Below are 17,560 nucleotides of genomic sequence, written 5' to 3' on the forward strand. Positions count from 1 at the left end.
AGTAAGTAGAAGGGCAAGGTGACCGCAGGGAAAGGCATTACCGGAAGGAAAGTAGCCCAACTCAATGTCTTACGCATCAGTGGCCTTTGAGTGAAAGTAGTAAGTCAGTGGCCAAGAATCATCGATTTTGGAATTACCAGCTCAAGGCAGCTCATGGGAATTTCTTTAAGTAAGAACGATCCCCAGTGTCATCCTCTTCATCTTCTCTTTAGGAAAGCAAGTCCCATCGAGTTAGCTCTTGGAGTCAAGGCATGCCTTAAGGTAGCGACTGACTTTCAGGTGAGATGGTTCAATAGTAGATTAGATAAAGGCTCTTGCTACTTCCCACAAGGGGAGGAAAGTAAATAGCGTAGAAAAGGAAGTGGCTATTCTTGTTTGTTCATGACTCCGCTGCGCTCCTATTTCAAGGAATAAGCGCCTTTTCTCTTACAGACAAAAGAAATGGATTGATTCCGGCTAGCTCGAAGGGAAGGAAAGAGCGCTATAAGAGAAAGAGTGCCTCGATCAAATTTGGGATTTTTACTCAAAGAAGAGGAAGCATTCGATGCATCATATAAAAAAAAAGTGCAGCTGCCAGAGCCCCGTATTTACCAGCGGGGGTCCCGAGATATTCTATGATCAAAGGCTTTATGGTTGTCACGAACTGGATTCGAACCAGCGCCTCCGGGAGCAGCAGGCCCAGCAAACTACCATTCATTCTGATCGTGACTTTGTTTACCCGGTTCCCCTCGCGGCTAAAAGGTACATCCGGGCCGCTCGCAAGGGCCTACTTACCTTGCTTGTAGACCAGCTGCAGAGCTAACCCTTGTTCTATTGGTTTGATGCTACCAAGACAATTGGTAGAGTTTTCACCGAGATCGTCGCTTGAGTCTATACGCTACCTCTTCTCTCTGCTTTTCTACAAGGTTTACTTTCTTCTTCCTTCAGACCGGGCTAAGCCTTTAGGTTGTTTAAGGAGGTTTGAGCTAGGTCGTTGCGCTCCTGCCACCTCTTGGCAAAGTAGGCTGCTAGGAAAGCCCCCTCCTGTCGCAACGGTGTGGGGCGTCAGAGGCTGTTGCCCCGTGGCCAACTATAAGGGGCTGAAGTTCGACGCAGAGCTTTTTGGTTGTTAAGTTATAGCAGCACTCAGCAACATCCAACAGCTCCAATCCTTCTGGTTTGCACTAAAGTGGCTTAAGTAGCCCTCGAGGAGTCCGTTTATTCTCTCCGTCTGAGCTTTCAAAGATATACCGACTTAGGTATCTGACCAAAAAATAACGACCTTCAAATATTACCGACTTTGAAATCTTGGGGTTTCAAAATGATTCAGAGAAAAAAAGCTCTTTTCATCATCAGAAACAACCCGCTTTCCGACCTCTTGCATTGCATTACCATAAGGAAAAGATAAAATAATTCAAAAATGGTTCTTGTGACTCGGAATGAACCTTTCTCGGTGGAGGAAAGAAATAGCGATGGATTCCTATGGAGCATCCAGGAACAAGCAGATTCAATCGGACGACGAATTCTTACATGGAAAAAGGAAAGAAAAGGTCCGCTTCCACGATTTCATCTATATTGAATCTCTTAAGAATAGCTTATATAGTCATGGTTCAATTAAGATCCACATACTTTTGATTTCTTTCTCATTTTTCGGATCTGAATTGAACAATTGAGAAGTTGGAAGACTTTGGTGATTCATATCATAATAGGTATAATATTTATGTCCCAGCACAGAAAATAAGAATAATGAAACATGAGGAAGAGTATACCCTGTAGTGACATAGCAGTTCTCCTAATCGACTGCTTATCATAATGAACATTCAAAAAAATCCCTTTCTCGGATTTGAAGCGATGACTTAAGCCTCTTTCATAGCTTAGGGCCTTTAAAGTGAAAGAGCATGACTCTTTAAAATAAAACCATTTGTATCAATTCATGAATTAGCCCACTAAGAGTCTACTCTACTGCATTTTAAAAATATCTAATTATATAGATAATTAAAAATCTTTGGAATTATTAGAATCTAATAAAGTATATCATTCGTGTTTCTGTTACAATACGGCGAAAGTCAAAAGTTCGAATGAAGAGAAAAAAGTGGAGGCTGTACACATCCTTTTCCTGGGATTGTAGTTCAATCGGTTAGAGCACCGCCCTGTCAAGGCGGAAGCTGCGGGTTCGAGCCCCGTCAGTTCCGACGCTGGATTCCAAAAATACATCAAATCATCTCTCCATTTTCTGTGAAAAAGGACTTCCCAGGTGAGCCAGAGTTTGATCAAGTCCAAAGTATAATCCAACTCTGGTGTCATGAAGGACCGCGAGACGCCTTTCTTCATCTATACCAGCTGCCACGGACGAGCCACATGCAGGGAAACTTGCACGTGTGGTTCTGGCCGGGGACCCCGGTATACTGTACTAATATGTGTAGGTCCCCATAAGTCATCTTACTTTAAAGAAAGGACATGTCCAACGACTGCTTCCTCCTGGGCTTGATCCTTAATCGAAAGCGATCTCCTTTTGCTTTCAGCCTTTCTTTCAGATGGGACAGAAAGGCATCGACTCCTTTCATAGCTCTTTCCGCCCGTTACCGCTCCGTGGGCTAGAAAAAAAAAAACACCGAAATAAATTACTACAGAAAAATGCCCTACGAGAGAGACTTCTTCCAGGTATAGTATCTACGACCTCCTATTGGTTTTGCTTTGCCCCCTCTTTCCGAGAGCCCCTCGCGTATCAAGGCTAGAGTGAAGGTGCAACAATAGTAGAAGCTGGAGATGCAACAATAGCTTCAGCCTGATCCGTAGTAGGTATTGGTAAGTGTTTCCTTGCAGCTCTATCTCTAGATCTGTCTCAATCGGTCTGTCGCAAACAACGATCCAAAAAGGAGGAGTTCAAGGCTGGCGATGTGAATCGATTTCTTTCTTTCTTCTAGTTCTTGAGTGATAGTAGCTCATCTCTCTTCTTTCTTCTGTCAACTGTCCTTTACCGGTAACTGGATCAATCGCTAGCTGGAAAGTTTCCACTGTCAACTGACGTAAGAGGTCCTTTTCCAAAATAGAGAATAGGGCATGGAAGCTTTATGCTATTAGAGGAGAGTTTTTACTGCAAGAGAGGAAGGGGGATTACGCGACTTACAATTCCTTTCCTTAACCCAGAAATAGCAACTTGGTTATAGCTGACAGAAAGTAGAAAGACTCTAAACAAAAGGTACTGGACAAGTTCTTAGGGAATAATATCTTTATTATTTATTTCATGACAAAATATCTCTCCAGCCGGTCGGTTGGAGTTGGATTGAATCGACTTCGTCTTCTTCCCAACAATGAATCCCGTTCAAGCTGTGATAAGAGGACGTTTCCGTACCCCTTACCTTACTCAAGAAAGAAAGTCATGCTGATTAGTAGTAGTGTCTAAGAGGAAGGGTTGGCGCTTTGAGCTACCTATTTTTTGTGATCAAATTAGAAACTTAGCTTCTCACGTTGCCATAGATTCTCTGGAAGAAAGCAATCGGCTTTGCCCAAGTTGTAATGACTGAGCTTGCTCCCTATCGATGAAGAATGTTTCGAAAGCAGCCTAAAAGCGGTTAGCTTCGCTTTCCTGAGAGGAATGGTTTCCGATGAACTACTCCCTTTACCAGTTGATGAATCATGCAATTTACGTGATTCAACTTACTCTTCTCATGAAGCTCCTAATCTCACTGGCAGTTGAATCATGTCATTTAGGTGATTGATTCCACTTACTAAAGGCTGCGGAATAAGAGCGGTAAGATTTTCTGGATTCAACCCATCTTTTCTGGGCCTTGAATATTAAGCCCAATCTGTGGTTTTGTCATACAATAAGATCAAGTTTGGACTCCTTAGGTTTGGCCCATTACCTTGAGTTAGGCCGAACGTGTACACCTTTTGTTATGAAGATGTGATCTTATCCACCGATGGGTCTTGTTCTAAGCCCAACCCTCTCGTCTTAGGGTAGGATATCCGTAAACCTTCAATCACGGGAACCCTACGGCATCCTTAAGAGGCTCAAAGATCTTGAAAAAAGAACAAGTGAGGACGTGTCCAATCTGAACCAAGCTCAAAGCTAAAAAAGAATAAGGAAACACACTCTTTGTCGGAATGAGGAAGAACTGTTGACGTAAAACACGCTTTTCCGCTCTTTCCCTCTCTTCTTTGCGACAAGCTTCGGAACCTAAGTCAGAGAGATGAGATCTCATTGCTAGTGTTCTTAGATAGTGGGGACCTGCTTGTGCCAATAGCAAAAAACCAGATCGTTGCCCGAACTACCCCTCTCAATGCCTGTTTTCTTACTTTCATTTCTCTTGAGTAGTCAACGGCTCGCTGAAAGGAAAATCTAACAAGCCAATGTTTGCATTCGGGCTAGTGCATAGCCATCGATCTCGAGTGATCCCAGCCTATGATCTAGAGTCCCTATGAAATTACTGTAAGATCTAAGATATTACTGTAAGATGTGAATGATGCTTTTCTTTTTACTTTCCCTAAGATTAAGCTAGAGTCGTCAAAGTCCATAGTCGATGAAGAAAGAATGATTTAGTTCGGATTCCCTGTCTTCCTCTTTTCTATAAAAAGGCTTCCATTTATCTAGAGTACGAGAGAAATTCAAAGAGGACAAGATTGACCCTGAGAAAGAAGATTTTTTGGTAGAATGCTAAACTGAGAAGGCTAAGTAAGCAATGAATTGCGGAGAAAGCTCTTTGGTTCCCTTAACTTAGTTTAAGTAAGAAAGACAGTCCGATTTCCTATGCCGAAAGATCGCTTTGGTTTAGCACTTCTCATTTTTTCTTTTCTTCTTTAATAATGTAAGCTATAATTAGTGAGACTGTCATTATCCATTCTGAACTTGAAATTGTTCAGATTATCTCAATAAGAAAGAAGACAGTGTTCAATTTGAGCATGGTTCTGCCCAGGGTAATTGTTTTGGCATAAATATATAGTATAGGTTTGGTAAGAAGTCACAATAGTACGGATCTTCCCTTCCCAAGTCTCAATATCTTTTTGTCTATTGAGATTGGCTGGCTTATTTAGACTTAAGTAGAAATTAAGCAACTTATTGGGTATGATATCAACAACATATCCCTCCTTAACTTTTAAATACTCATAGCAGTCCTTCTGAAATTGAGATTGATCATTACAACAACCAAGATGTTCCATCACATTATTGTATATGTAACTGTTGATGATTGAAAGAGGATCTTTTGACTGGACCCCCTTACTTTTCTTTGTATTTCCTGCTGAAACCAGCCTAAGAGAAAGAGACCCAGGTGATATGGATTCGCTAGGACGGAGTTTCTGTCGATTGAGGATTGGCCGAGGGGAGTGCCATCATGTAGCTGGGTACAAATAAGCCAATGAAAGAGGAGTAGTCAGGGTACGACGAAGCACGCCTGGTACGTAAGCGAATATGGATCACGTGGGTTTGTAATGATCCGCTTTCGAGCTGTCGAGTAACGCTTGCTCCATCTATTAAGAAAGGACGCGGGGGCCTGTCTTATAATAAAGGGGGTACTCTCTTCTCTAATGTGCGCTATATTAGTGTGTCCTATTCCTGAAGAAGTGATCCGGGATTAAGCCACGTGGCGATACCACGCCAAAAGAAAGGGGTCCTTTCGTACGGATTGGAGTACGAAGATAATTCTTCAGCACACTTAAATCTAGTGGATCCGGTTCCATATTCATGAAAAGCCGGGGTTGAACATGTTATGAAACTAAGACAACTTATCTTACTAATAATAAGAAAGAGTTAGGCGCCTCCAAGGCCTATAAATAGAAGCTTCTTTCAGTCTATATTTTCAAAGAGAGAGGTAGAAGTCAGATAGAATGACTTTCAGTAACACTTATTCCAACAACAAACACTCTTATGGATATCACCGGAAGACTTGCAATAATTCAGCAAGAAATAGGTCTCGTGGAAAACCAGAAGCTCCAACAGGAGCAAAGGCTCAGTCTGTTCTGGGAGCATCCGCCTGCTCTCGATCCGGAGGTCATAAGAAAGATGATGCAAGTGACCCGGGACCGGATTTGCGGTCTGGAAGACCGGCGTCAGGCCCTCCTCGCCGAACAACAAAAGCTTATTGTACGGGCCGCCACCCTCGGTGACCGGGGAGACTAGAAGAGTCCGTCGACTCTTTCTAGAAGATTTAAATAAGTGTCTGTAGACGCAAAGTAGTTTGTTTTAATGTATGGTGTTCTTTGTCTTTTGTTAGTGAGGATCTACTCTGATGCTTACTGGGGATAGACTCCTATGCTAAGTTAAGTGTCTTTGTTTGGTTTTATTTGTTATGTTGTGTTTAGTTGTTTGGCTGGTCTATGTGTGTGTAAGCTTTCTATTGGATGTACTCCCATGTAACAAAATGCTTGTAGTGCTGGAATGAAAAAAATCTGCTTTGTTCTAGTTCATTCTCTTTCCCTGTTTTGTGCAGAAAAATATCTTATTTTAATTCTTTTTTAAATATCCTTTATTTTCTTATTCATTTTTCACATATACAAGTTAAAACTACAGCCAACAGGGTGGAAGTTGTGTGTTTACGGTATAAATCCTCTAATTGCATAGCAGATAGCTTCCATCCCCACCTGTCAAGAGTATTCTCGCCGAACTCCGCTCTTCAAGCTCAGCTTCGGCAACAGCAACTCGAGAAAGCTCTTCCGTTTGTGAGGAACCGGCGACTTCTTTATATACGTTGCTATTTGACAATTTGTCTGTGCCACGGAATCTGAGAAGGGGGACAGAAACGTAAACGACTGAGGGAAATGAGTTTCGATCCCGGTATCGTCGGGTCCTTAGTCTTAGAAAAATTTTTGGCGTCAAGAGCAAATAGAATCGAAATAAAAGATTTTCCTCGATGAGTTGAAGGTTTGTGACTCCTTCTTTCTTTAGTAGCGAGTCTAACTTTACAGATATCATTTCTTTTGAACGCCCTGACTTGACTGGTGGGGTATCAACGCTAACTCACTAGTCGGACAATCGACCAACGGGAGAGACCCGATTCAGCCCAATAGTGGCACGTAATTATGGGTTCTGCGATTCCCGATAAACGAGAAAACATTACATCAATAAAGGAATGCAAGTGTAGTTTTCACCAGATCGTCTGTCCCTTGATTTGAAACCTACGTAAAATAAAAAAAAAGACTGTCTGGCTGTAGCCATGCCAAATGGATAAGGTCACCGGATTGAATTAGTCTTTTGGACTAGAACTTAGGAATCCTTCTCGCCGCTTTGAGCCGAAGCAGCGGAATTGCCGACATTACTATAGAATGAAATTTGTGCAGCAATTTTAGCCCGTGGCTATCTTTACTATTGATTGATCCTTGCTTCTTACTTAGTGCTTGCGTAAGAAACCTACCTCAGTGCTCAGTGATTACATCAGCCAAAGCGTCAGCCCATAGCAAACTGCTAAAGCTATAGGGGAATTCTTACTCGACAAAACAAGCAAGGCATTTTTTAAGTGCAGGTATGATTGAAATCGAGCGTCGCGAATGCTTTTCCATAGCAAGCTGGTACAGAGCAAAGCGAGAGGAAATTCACATTGCTTGGGAATAGGGATAGAAGGATGCTGGGAGATCCCAAACCAGATGCTTTGAATAGCAATCTTTCGTACCCCATTCAATAAACTTGTTGGGAAAGCTTAATAGAGTGACCAAGCGTCGACCTTAAACGAAAAGATTGTCCAAAAAATCACGACAAGCTGCCCTGCACTAAGCAAGTCGTAGTCCCAGCTTTTTTCTCCTTCGATTGAGTTGGATTGGAAGAGTCAGCCTGCCTTTTTCACGTGTGCGCATTATTTAAGATTAGTCTTTCTTTTCTGGAGTAAGAAATCCAATTTGAGCGTCGCGTCACTTACTTAGCTTGGGTAAACTTTAGAGCTCCGCTTACTCATACGATGCGTGGGAAGAAAGAGATTGGTTGGTGTTGGCTTATGCCCCTATTGAGTAAGATTGCTCGCTAGTTGCCATCAGTTCAATCACTGAAATCAGTCTCATTTCACCATTAGGGAGAATCCACTTTATCCATTTCAATCTCTGTCATCGAAGGAAAAAGGGCTAGCATCATTTCTCCATTGGGGAGATACCACTTTTGAAATGAAAGATCAACTCTTCGAAGGGAAAAGCTCAAGTGTGAAATTACAGCTATATTGGCATCGACTATGTCTCTCATGGGTTCTCCAGCATGCGAGTTCATTCAGTATCAAAGTCAGCTAGCCTTCATTCAATAAAGGCAAGTTCAATGGGATCTCCTTTGTCTCTCAGTCTCAGTTGAAATACTTGTACATGAAAGGCAGTGAAATACCGTTAAATTGAAAGAGGATTGAATATCTCACTTCAATACCGATCTATCAACTGTATACCTTCCATATCGAACTTCTCCGAGCAGTTCTAATGCCCTACCGATGGAATTCCTATCCAGTAGTAAACTTCGGCAGCAAGGACCGTTTCACTTGTCTAGATGGCCACATCTAAACTTGTACTTATATGCAATACCGAAATAAGTCGGGTAGTGCCCGCATCTCTTGCCTTAAAGGTTTCACTGCTTTAACTAGGGTATCCCGCAGAAAAAGTCAACTAGAAGGCAAAATCCACCTAGTCAAAATGGCAGTTACGGACTAATGTACTTGAGCCTATTTTCTCGATCGAGAAATGGAATTCTTTTATGCGCTTTATCGCTAACAAGCCAAGCAGTCCCTAGCGGGCTATCCGTCATGAACTCGAAGAAGTGCAACAAGACCATTATCGAACTGGGATTGCCTCTCTTTCAATCTTCAGAAGTTACTTTGTATCCCTTTCTAATGAAATATCTTCAATCAGATCTGTACGAGTGACAGGAAGAAGTAAGCTAGTTGCCATCCGCTCTGTCCCAATCTCTGGTAAATGATTTAGTCCGAACTCACCTAAAACGGTTATAGACCTACGTGTCGGCCAGTGCCGGGGCAGAGATAGGGACCATGAAAGCATGGGATTCAATCGAACCTTTTCGGACAATTCCTAACGCAGAAGAGGGATGCTAATAAGCTGACAGCTCAGGCATGGCTTCAATAGCGAAAGAAGTTCTTTCTGATTTGAATCAAGAAAGACAATGAATTTAAGAGATCTTCATCCCCTTCACTTGTGAACAACAGGGACCCATTTTCTTGATTGCTTCTCTGCCCCAGCTCTAACAAACTGGTTTTTCTTTCTCACAGAATTAGGGAAATCATTAGATTCTTCTTCCTTCTCTCGGTAACATATACCGAGATAGGCTGGGAAATCCCCCTTCGAAAGACAGGTGGCAACTTTACCTCTAAGTAAGGACAAGAACGCCCGTGCCCAATCAAACACCACAATCATGAAAAGCACCTGAACCTAGACCTAAAGCTGAACCGCTAAAGGAACCTCTTTCCGTTGTTAAAGCAAGTACGCATTTCAAGCTTTTTCCTTACTCTTACTAAAGTAGGCACACGCAAAACTCTCTATTTGGCTTTTCACTGAAACCAATACGTCTAAAGATAAGGTAGGTGCTTTCACGACTCACTAAATGGGGGATCAAAATCTTTGCGCAGTAGAGGAGTCAAAAGCGGAGGACGAAGCGAATGTAGAGGACACAGCAGATCCCCATAGGGAAGGAAGATGGACTGGACTCACTCTCATTCATGGCATGGGCAAAAGCAGCCCTAATGACTTTCAGTGAAGATATGCTGATACGGCGAAGTCAGTCACAAAGTCTATGTTCGTAGGCTTTCACTTTAAGCCGACCATCCAAAAAGGATGTGCACAATTGATCATTGACCGCAGTCTTCTCTTTTATCTCCCAATGTGGGGAACTTTATTCAGTTTTTTCTCTTCAGCACAGCACTCAAGGGTGATGCATGGGTCATTGCTGAATCCTTTATTTGACCTTTCTTTTCAATAACGAAAAAAGCCCTCCTCTCTGTGATGTGGGTGAGAAACCCAAAGCAGAAAAGCTCAGCAAGCCCATGGCTCAACGTTTCTCACTACCCTCCTCTGGCGCAAACACCGTTTGCTGCGCTGTGCTCATCGCGAGAAGCCGGGGAACTCTCTTGGGTGGACTTCAAGAGCGATGATAGTCAGTCTGAAGTTTTCTACTATGCCTTATTAGTTCAAAGACCGGGCTTGGGGGTTGGTCTCAGTGGTCAAAGAAAATGTACAAGTGTGCTGTCTTATCATGCAGACTGCTAGCTTTACCAATGGTAGGAGAGTTAAAAGACGGTACATGAGCGAAGTAGGATCCTCTTTTTTTGTAGCCCATCGACGATATTCTTTGGTTTTGGTACATAACAATTTGCATAAGCAAAGTCGAATATTTGTTACAAATCTAGATCCCGCACTCTCATCTCTAGTCTCTAGCTATCATTTTAGTATATTAGTCAAATATATCTTGTACTTTCTTGGGCCTAACTAAGAAAAGAGAACAAGAGAAGAAAAGCAAAAGCAAATACGACTTTCAGCCAGGCTGCTTCATTCAAGTCTAGGACTTAGGCATGACTTATCAATCGATTAGTTATAAAGCAATTTAATTACATTTAGCGTCTCTCACTTAGCTCTGATCTGGTGTCGTCGCTCACAGTCCAAGAAGAGTAGTCCTTTCATTGGCTAGGGGGATTACGCTTAATGGGATAGACCGATCATCGCTTCCTTCCTTTACTAGTTCTGGAGTCAAGCCAGCAAAGAAGTAGACTCTTTCCTTTTTCACTGGCTAGCATCATAGGGATATTCGACGTTTCATGAGATAGAATAGTTCTAGACTAAAGCTAGAAAAAACAAGACTGAGGTCGATAGGGGCATTACTAGTAATTGCTAAGGTGCTTTATGAAGTATTAACCACGCTCATCTCCAGTCGCCTTTGTGATTTTATATACTATTCCCGTATGCCATATCTCTTATTCAATCTTGCTATACGTCCAAGCACTCCCCCATCGGTAGTTGGAAGCAGAACTGAGACTGGCTGTGACTGAAGGAAAAGGGAGCTAGGTGTGATAGGAGGGCACGGTTAAACAGGTAAGCGAAGGCTCTCTCTCTCGCTCTGTGGTCTTGTGTGAACTCCTTTCCGCCCATTATTGATCTTCACACTAAGTGAGCAGGTCAAAGCAGTTGAGGTGATAGCAATAGTAAGCAGGGAAGCAGAAGCAAAAGGTCTTCAAAGAACATTTGTGTAATAAAGCTTCTTGGTCTCATTTCATTGGTCTCTAAGGCAAAGTCTCGCTTAATCGTTCATCGATCTTTTTCTTTAAGGCCTCGGGCCCCACGAATTCCGATTTCTGTTTTTGTTTGTATTAAAGTGTTGGTAGCTTCTAGCCTTGAGCTGGAAAGTCTCATGGGGGTACTATAGATATAGCATAACTCTCTAAATGAGACTCAATCTATACAATCAATCAGTATGTGCAATATACCGGTCTTTGCGATATGTTCTTTCAAAGAGATCACAGATCTTCCCGCTTAGCTGCACTGCTCTCTGAGCTCTTTTGTCCGCTATCGCTTCCTCTAGTACTAGCTCTTATCTCTCTTCAGCAGTTGCAGTACGAGTCTTTCATTCATCTCCTGCCCTTTATAGTCGTAATCGCTAGAAACTCTAAATCATTGGCAATTAATTGGCATTGACGTAATCTTTTTTCTCCTGTCGGAAGGGGGTCCTGTCGAAAGCAAGAAAAGGCATTGCAAATGGCGTGCCCTTACTCTAATTATAAATAAAGCTCTTTTTCGCTCTTGGCCAGGCCTGTAACAAGTATCTAAAAAATGTTTTCTTTTCGGCCGGTCAAAGCAATGACTTGAGTGAGTAAGGAAGTAGGACCATTTTACCCCGGCTGTGAGTTATTACTGACCCCTCTCTGTCTCTCCCCCGCGCTTTGAATGTAGTGAGTAATTCGTTGGTGCTTGCCCTTCAGTAAGCAGTTCGGATGGCTGGATACATGCTACGCTCTGCCACGCTTGCCTGACCGCGAGAAGCCTTAGGGTAAAATAATCTTTAACAACAATTTGAGAGCATCTTTGGAATTGAAAGAAGGGGCTAACCTGACTTTCACTTTCAAAAAAAGAGAAAACTGGACTTGCACTTTAAGAAATGGAATTGCGATGAGCCAGAAGTTAGAATATCGCCTAACCACCTGTCTCCGTCTCCCGTAGTTCCCCCAAGAAACATCTGTTTGCCTACTTCTACTCTGGCCGGGGGTAACAGTCTTTTTGAGAACCAAGTGGCCCTTGAGGAAGACATTCGGAAAACCTCTCTAACTCGGGGAAAGGAATTCAAGCCTTTAAAATGAGTCAAGTCTATGATAGGTACCAATAGTCTTTATGGCGCGCTTACCCCTTATGCAAAGCACCAATGACTTCGGTCTTCTGAAAGGGGCTTAGGGCATATCATCAAAGAAAGAATCCCGAGGAAGGGGGTGAAGCTGAGGTTAGAAAAGGTTTCTCCCGCTGTTGCTAGTTCTTCCGTTGTTGGTAGTTCCTTAGGTCGGGTTGTTTCTTTTTCAGAGCTTTTTCAATTCTTTCAGAACCTTTCGTATGCGCCTATAGGAAGATTGGGGCTACCTCCTCTCTTTCCGATCTCATTCAGATAATAAGCCTGTCTGGTTTATTAGATAGTGAGTGGGTAAGAGAGGTGCTTGGTCTGTCTCCGAATGTGGGCCTAGAAGCATTAGCCGAGTCTCTGAATATTCCCGAGGGTTCTCAGGAGAAAGACAGCCTTAAGGTGCTAACGGAGCTTCCACGTCTCAGTCCAAGAAGGTGCTTGCTTTATTGGTTGGCAGCTTGGTTATAGTCATTATGAAGAATGAAGGAGCACTGCTGCACTTCCACGAAATGGGAAAGGATCATGGGATGAGGAAAAGAAAGAAAAGGTGCAAGGTGAGGAGATATCGAGAGGTAGAATAGCTGAAATGAGTTCAAAGGAATTAGTTAAGACACGCTTCTTTAGCACAGGCCACAGAGTGAAGTTGGAAGGTTCAATGAACTACGCGAAGGGAAAATCTTGGGCGCTATTGTTGTCTATATACAAGTGGCGTAGGCGAAGCTGTGGTGACTCGTGGAGTAGACAGCGAGCTCCGCTTGAACAGAAAGCAGCAAGCTGCAAGCACTTCTCTAAAAATAGTGAGCTCCGCAACAAAAGCAAAGCGGGCCGCGGTAGCCTATTCAGTTTTTCAGCTGCATCGTACCGTACTATGGGAGGGGTCCGTACCTCCTTTATGTATAGCCCCCCTGATCCTAATGTAGAGCTAGAACTACTGCTACCGTTGAATCCGCGGTCATACATAAGTATCTCGCCTTCCAAAAAGGTTGCTAATTAGCACTAATCCTAATGGGGACCATCGATCAAGAAGGACTTCGGAGACTACAACCGAATTGATCAAAAAAAGAAAGAGGGCCAACTCTTCTAGTTGCGCCTCTAACCTTACTACGCTACCCTTATAAAATGTCGAATTCAGCAGCACTGCAGGCACGAAATGCCGATCAAATCCGTTAAAGGAAGCCTAATCAAAGTGGGCAAACAAGAAGATCTGACTGAGTTGATGATGGACCGGATCTCGAAAGGCGAGGCTTTCTTAAAGACGTATGATAAAAGGAGGGTCGAGAGAGGCTTATTGCACGATCCACCCAACCTAGCTAAGCTAATCAATGCCGCATAAGATAAGAGAGTGGGAGGCCGGCCTCCCTCTGGAGGTGCACACCCATTAATGAACATATACAAAGGGCTAAAGAGAGAAGTCCATGGAGAACTACCAAATCCAATTACTTTGATTGTTCGTACCATTATGTCATCGAGAAAGGGAAAGCATATATGTTTTATGAAATGATCAGAGGTTTCATTTATGTTATGCCCTGCATCGTGTTCGTCTGTGTTTATTGAGCTTCAGCGCCATGCACTTTGCTTCGCTTTATAAAAGAGAGAGAGCCTTGTCTTGAGAGTGAAAACAAAGGGCAAGCGATAGAAAGGATATTCCCTCGCGCGTTCGCGAGAACTACTAGAAAATGGTGAGATCATTAGATCATTAGTGAAAGAAGGACCAACGACGATCCTATCCTAAAGGAGAAGAAGGAGTAGGAGGAGTCAGTTTTCTTTGAAGATCGAGGAATCAATCTCCCAATTATGCCATTTGGAAGAAGTCTTCTACAGAGGGAAAGCCTTTTACGAGTAAACGGAGAGGAAAGATCTCCAGAGATTCTTATCTCATTCCATTCCAGTGGCTCAACTAGTAACCAATGGCGAAAACTAAAAAATCCATGGTTTCCCGGTAGAACCCTATTTCGCCCAAGTTGTTTCAGAACCGGAAAAAAGAAGCGGTTTTTCGCACAGCTTGCACATAGTGCAGGTCCCACTTGTATATCGTATTTGGCCGAAGAAGCATCGGACAGGTTGGAGTTGTTACCTTCTTGGGATTCCATGGACCAAGATCTGCTTTTATTATATGGGCAATACTGATCTACTTTAGTAGATCATATGGATGTAGAAAAAGCTTCTCATTTTGATGAATTGGAAACATCTCTTTTCCATTTCAATTTACCCAGTTCATATCTTTGTTTCGTGTGTTCCCCGGAGGAATTCGATCTCTTCAATCTCGGGATACCACCTAAATAACTAAAACTGCGGCTAGAGAGTCAAATAGGTCGGGAAGAAAGAGTCTAAGGTTGGGTTGGACGACGTACATCTTGGTTGGTCCCACCACCACTAGGGATTGGACATATATAGAATCTTTCTTCTAAAAAAGTCTTCTATTATATATCATTTTATATTCTTATTTATTGAAATAGCTGCAAGACCACAAAACGGGGTGAAAAAACCGAAAGCCCTTCTTTTAAGTTCCTCCCAGATACATGGCTTACATACCCGGCTCAACCTTCTTAGAAAACAATCGAATCGAGGGTCCGGAGGAGAATTGGCCATTCAATCTTGTGAACTAATCGAGACCGAAATTGGAGAAAGATATACGAACGGAAAGGAATAACCAATCGATGAAAGAACATGAAACCATTCTGTTTCAATAGAGGTACGAGAAAGGGTTGGGGGCAATGAAGTAGGTGAAGTGGTTGGATTTTGCGAGCTGTTCCCACCACTGCTGGATGTGATTCCAAGAGCCGATCAAGAATGAATACCACATAGAAAAGTCAAGACCAGGCTCCCTAATGGAATGTTTAACCGATCCATTCCGGATCGACCGAATTGGTATGGAAGTTGTAACATGGGAAAACCACGGAAAACACGACTTATTGGAATAACCCGGTGACCTACCAATTGTAGAAGTAGGATTTTTGGCAAGCAATAGGCACTTAAATAATACAATCAAGTGTACCATCTTCTTTCTCATTTCGAGGAAAAGGTGCGGAAGGAAAAGGAAACAACAGAGGGAACCGAATCGGACCTAAATGGAAATGAAATGAAAATTCTTTTTCAAAACCTAGCATTAAGGGCGTTACGACGATATATGATAGGAATGGAAAAAAAATCGTGATTGGTGTGGAGGGGAAGGTCTGTTTATAATATAGTTCAAGAAAGAGTCGTCTCATTTCCTTGCTTCTTCGTTCTTTCTAATTCATTCACTTCAAGACTGGTTTTGAACTCCGCGTAACATCATCTTCAACCAACCTCCATCGTACCGGTGCGACCACTAAAGAATTGCTTATACACTAAACAGCTGCTTATACACGCTTACTAAAAGACTGACTTTTATTCATATTCAATTCATTAGGCCAGCGTGAAACTAAGAAAGATAGATGTGCCTAAGGCGTAAGCAAACTGTGCACGCTGAGAGAAGAGGAGAGATGTTCGCAATGACTACAACAAGAAAGCCGCCCCCTATCTCTAAAAGGGCCCGTCACTTCGTTCGTACCTTCTTGGCTTAGGCTTGCGACTTCACTTACTTTATGGCCTTGCCGCCTTTTTCTAGCAGAAGCTAAGCGCTTGAAAAGCACGCTAAGAAAGGTTGCTTCTGTCGGCCTTTATGTACAACAGTCCACTAGTAACGGAAGATAGGGTTACCGTACATACAAGAGTCTTCCAGTTCTTACGGAAGCTTTTTCTTACCAGTGAAGTAGTACACTGTATCTTATCTTATAGCCCGGCGCGGCGGGTCGCCTTTTTAATTCAGTAGATAGAAGAAAGTATTAGATAAGGAGTAGGTGAGTGAGTCCTCGCTGACCTGAGCGATTTCGATCACCTAGCAGGCCTTTTATTTGGTAGGTAAAACATCACCAAAGCGTATCATCAGATTTTACTACGAAGGAAGGAACTCGGCAGAAGATCGGTCTGCATGAAAGGCCTACTTATCCACGGGTTCATTGACAAAAAACCGCCGTAGGAATAGATACCTTTCAATAGAGCGGAGGCGAACTGATCAACGAGAAAGAGGCCCTACTCACTACAAAGGAATACACCATAAGATCGAACTGCACTCATGCCTCTCCCGCATCAAGTTGACCGCCAGACTGGAGCTTCGTAACATGTTGACGAAGACTTCCGAACTGAGGGTTCGGTCAGTACAAGAGACTACTTTGTCTCCTCGGAAGAAGAATAGCCCCGCTCTCTAGCCGACTGATCCCGTTTATCAAACTAGGAGGGATCGTGTCACATTAGAGGTGAACGGTCAGAGGTGTCCTCTAATCACTACGATGAGCTGGTCTCTCTTTTAGTAAACTCAGCTATGAATATTCAAAATTGAATGTCGGGCTTTTTCTTTCACAGCTAACCCCATTTTCTTAATGCCGAGCTTGTGGTCCTCCTTTGAGTTTGGGTTCAATTAGATGAATCTGTCAAGTCAAGGTCAACGTACGTAGCAGCAAGGAAGGTGCATCGCCTCTTTCTCGTTCTTGCTCGGGAGCCAAAACGAACACGCCAGGCATTCTACCTTTGTCGAAGCGGAACCAATACCACTACATTGCGCTCGAACATTTGAGCGGCCGCCGGCCCTTCCGTGCACAGATATAGATTCATTCTTCGTACCTGGTCCAGCCTCACAACCCTTGGTGGGTTGGTAAGAAGTCAGTCTTGTATGGTAAAACGGAATTTGACAAAGAAAAGAGAGTGTTCGCCCCGGCCAAAAAAGACCGTAATTACCTAGATAACTGCTCCTCCCCTTCTCCGTCTTTAAGGCTTAAAAGGCAAACCGTTTGGCGGCTAGAAATAAAGACGACCTCACCTTCTCATAGATGGTGTCAGTGAGAGCCATTTTAGTACCCCCCCCCCCCCGTCGACCTTTTTTTGTAGAGAGAATCTTCAATGAGTGGAAACAAGCAACCTTACTAAGCTAAGAAAGGTGCTTGTTGAGTAAGGCCGGCTTTCTTCGAAAGCTTGAGCGCTTCTTTCACATATCGATCATTCAATATCCTTGACTTTTCAATAAGGGGCGCGTTAGCTAGGCCGTTTTCTTGCAGGAGTGCTAGCACGCGCCCTTACGTTTTCTTTGCTTACTCTGCAGTGCGAGCCTTATACAAAGCCGCGCCCCTTTAATATGATGAAGAGGGGCCCCGCCCTCTTTGATTTTCCGCACCAATCCTTATTTACTACTACATATTTTTTGGGGTGTATAGCTCAGTTGGTAGAGAATTGGGCTTTTAACCTAATGGTCGCAGATTCAAGTCCTGCTATACCCAAACCTAA

General features: G+C 43.1%; 2 non-coding genes and 1 pseudogene across 3 annotated transcripts in view; all 3 read left to right on the forward strand.

Moving 5' to 3' along the window:
- Positions 1-14,610, forward strand: part of LOC143533551 (putative mitochondrial protein ymf1) — a 119,056-nt pseudogene extending 104,446 nt beyond the window's left edge. The window contains exon 3 of the transcript XR_013135377.1: positions 13,985-14,610. The product of XR_013135377.1 is annotated as a putative mitochondrial protein ymf1 (transcript). The remainder of the gene's footprint in view (positions 1-13,984) is intronic.
- Positions 2,098-2,171, forward strand: TRNAD-GUC (transfer RNA aspartic acid (anticodon GUC)). The gene has a single exon. It is a non-coding gene; the product is annotated as a tRNA-Asp (tRNA).
- A 2,870-nt stretch (positions 14,611-17,480) lies between the features above and the next one.
- Positions 17,481-17,553, forward strand: TRNAK-UUU (transfer RNA lysine (anticodon UUU)). The gene has a single exon. It is a non-coding gene; the product is annotated as a tRNA-Lys (tRNA).
- Positions 17,554-17,560: the final 7 nt, after the last annotated feature.

Source organism: Bidens hawaiensis, unplaced genomic scaffold (assembly GCF_021521415.1).
Source record: "Bidens hawaiensis isolate Kalapana, Puna unplaced genomic scaffold, B.hawaiensis_p1.1 tig00009775_1, whole genome shotgun sequence".
In the NCBI taxonomy this organism is placed as follows: domain Eukaryota; kingdom Viridiplantae; phylum Streptophyta; class Magnoliopsida; order Asterales; family Asteraceae; genus Bidens; species Bidens hawaiensis.